Here is a 3373-nt window from a genome sequence, read left to right as displayed (position 1 = left end):
GAAGATCTACCAGCTGATACATGTTCTCTCTTGGTAGTGCAGCAGTTACTTGGAGCAGCAAAAAGCAATCTACAATTGCTTTGTCGAGTACAGAGGTTGAGTACAGAGTTGTTGCTATTGCAGCATGTGAGGTAGTATGGCTGCAAAAGTCATTGGTTGATTTAGATGTGTAGATGGAAGGTCCAGTTGTCATTTATTGTGACAACTTGAGTAGTATACAGTTGTCTAGGAACCCTGTGTTCCATGCCAGGATAAAAAATATTGAGGTACACTACCACTTTGTGAGAGAGAAGGTACTAGAAGGTGAGATTGACTTGGTGTATGTCAGCACACAGGATCAGATAGCTGACATCTTCATGAAGGCATTGGGTATAGAGAAGCTTCAAAAATTTCGAAGTGTACTTGGAGTTGCAGAGATGCAGTTGAGCTTGAGAGGGACTCTTGAGTTGACAAGCTCAACACATGCGGACATTAATGATGGACCGCCTGGTTAGATGGGTCCACTCCTCTATACTTAGTACGTCGGTGATGGGACCTAAAACGGGCCGGCACTGGCTCATGCACTAGCCGGACCTCTATCATGCGCTCAACAACCCCACGGCCTCACGGCCAGGAGCGTGGATGACACATAAATCATCTTTCTAAACATCTTGCGTTTGTATCACGTCTCGTAGTCCAACTCTATCCCAATTAACACTCCTCAGAGGGAGTCCCTAGCACATTGCCAAATAGCACGAAGTACAAACATAGGAGGTCCTCCCACGGCTGACTGCCGCTACCTCACTGCGGCTCTCCTACACCTTGGGGATTGGCCCCTCGATGCGTCGCTAAACATATATAACACAATATCGCACACATTTCCACTCAAGGTACCAATTGATCGTATCCAGGAATGTACCATTTTCCTCACTTTACTTTTCCCTTAGACCCAACGCCTAGTCTACATCTTGGGCAACCTTACTCACTCAACGTTGGTCATGTTCCTCTAGAAAGCAATTGCCATGCATCCAGGAGGTATTGTCTAATACTTTTTATCATTTTATGCTTCATGAAAATTGTGAATGTCCCTGTGCTCAAACAATTAAGAAAATCAGCATTGGTGCACATGTGGAAAATATTTCTTTCAATGATTTTGACTATCGCTCGTATGCGACGTTGCATGAACCTAGCACCTAGAAACCCTCGTGCTATTAGGTTCTTAATTTTTAATTATCGACCAACCTAAATGGTATGCATAAAAACCAGCAAGCTTTTCATCATTCCATTCAGCATTTAAACACTTTTCATACACTCTACCCCCCTCATCCATTTAGGTTATGCATGGTGCATAGGTTTAGGGTTCATTTTCCACATTTTTATTGTATGAAAAGCAATAAAAACTCACTAAAACATAAAGGTAGGGCTGAACTGAGGCAAAACCTCATACTTCAGACCCCCCATATATCCACAAACATGAATCTTATTTTTCCTTAATTTCCGGCACTCAAAATTCGTTTTTCCCTTATTTTTTTCCATTTTTCCTATTTTTCTTGTATTTTGTGCAATATTAAATGATTGAAAATTCAAAATGAGTTATGGGTTGTGGCCCTTAGGTTCATTTGTAGCAAAAACACAAGTTTAGTTGGTGTGTCTTATTATATTTTCCATTGATATCTCAAAAACACCCAATTTCCCTATATTTCATGTATTTTACGGGTTTTACACTACTAATTTCATCTACAACACTTATGATTTTCTGATTTTCTGATTTCAAATAGTTGAAAGACATTGCAAACAACATCATAATGTATAATCATCCCATGGGAACAAGTATTCATGAAGCAAATTGCATAAAAACACCATTTCCTTTGTAAAAATGAGATTACCGTTCTTTGCGGGTTGCGAGTTTTTATTTGCCATATCTCGGGAATGATTTCCATCCACCATTAATGCTCATGTGTAAGAAGATGAGAATAAGGAATTAGTGTAAATAACATTGATATTATGCCATGTCACACTGACATTGGTATAAAAGGAGAGGACATGTAATTTTACATATCTTTTTGACACATTAATACAATTACAGACTTTCTCTCCCTTCTTGCTCACAGCTTCTATGGCTTCCCCTTCTTTCTTGCCTTTCTCTCTCTAAATCTAGTCTTTCTCTCTCCTCGTCACTCTTATTCTCTCTCTTCCTGCAGTCTTTCTCTCTCCTCTGCAGTCTCTCTCTCTCCTCTTTCTCTCTCCCTGGTTCTCTCTCTGACAAGTGGTATCGGAGCCTAGTTTTAGATCCTTCCTTTCTTTCTGCTTCTTTACATTTAGTTTCTTGTCAGTTTCAGGAAACCTTACTGTGCACAGGTACAGCATTGAAGAACCCCAGCGGCCAAGAAGTACTATAGAGATGGCAGCTTTCTTGGGAGTTTACACAACTATGGCTGGAGGTTTGACCAAATTTGGAGGCCAAAAGACAAAGATGGCAACTTATTTTTTTTAACCTCAAGCCAATTTTGAAGGTATTTTGGTGAAGAGAGAGCAAAATCGTTGTCCTATCTCATCTTCCTCCATTTCTTCACCAACTCAATGTTCTGCTTCTTCTGCTGTGCCCGCTCCTTGAGCTTCTGGGCCTGCACTTCCTTGGAGAATCTCTTTGCCTCTCGGGATTTGCGACGCTCTTCAGCTTCTTCCACCTGCTTTTGCTGATGAAGCAACATGTCCTTGACCTTAAGCATGTGTGTATCGCTCTTGACCATCTCTGCATAGTAGTCGGGAGGGCGCAAATAGGGAATCCCGAGGTTCTGCAGCTTCATGTAAGCTTCGTGGGTGCCTTCGAGGGCCTACGTGTAGAAGGCCATCTCTCTGGCTAGGTCGTCGTTAACGTTGATGTCACCAGGCTCATTGTATGTGACTGTTAGAGTTTGCAACCAGTCTAAGTCACCAGGCCAGCTGATCTCTTCAAGCTTTTCATGGAAGATGATGGAGTTGTAAACCGCATTGGATCGAGATTCCTGGACAGGAATTTCATCAAGCTCCTCTCCGTCAGACTCTGAGTCATCGTCTTCATCCTCATCTTCATCATCTCCATACGCAGACACGTTACTAAGAAGCTCCTTCGCCATCTCTCTCTCATCGGATGCGCAAGGAGGGCCATTCTCCGAGGCAAAATTTTGCATATTCCAGAAGATATTGCAAGACCTCCATGTTGTCACCTCCCGGGTCTCCTCCTTTCAACTTCATCAGATCTTCCAAAAGCATATTCACATCTGCAGAATCACTCGGATGACAGAAGTTCCTATTCAGATCATTGCTTAGGCTTTCTTGAATAGATCCCAGAACAAAGTGATTTGCTGCCTGCAAATCAAACTCATGTAACAACTCCCAGTCGGTGTATGTGATG

General features: G+C 42.1%; 1 pseudogene; it reads right to left on the bottom strand.

Moving 5' to 3' along the window:
* Positions 1 to 2525: 2525 nt before the first annotated feature.
* LOC148031601 (putative rRNA-processing protein EBP2 homolog) lies at positions 2526 to 3095 on the bottom strand (annotated as a pseudogene).
* Between the last annotated feature and the right edge of the window lie 278 nt (positions 3096 to 3373).

This window comes from Lygodium microphyllum, chromosome 9 (assembly GCF_053477565.2).
Source record: "Lygodium microphyllum isolate KBCC chromosome 9, Lygodium_microphyllum_v1.1.10, whole genome shotgun sequence".
NCBI classification, from domain to species: Eukaryota; Viridiplantae; Streptophyta; class Polypodiopsida; order Schizaeales; family Lygodiaceae; genus Lygodium; species Lygodium microphyllum.
The sequence above is the reverse complement of the archived record's forward strand: the minus strand, read 5'-3'. Positions and strand labels throughout refer to the sequence as shown.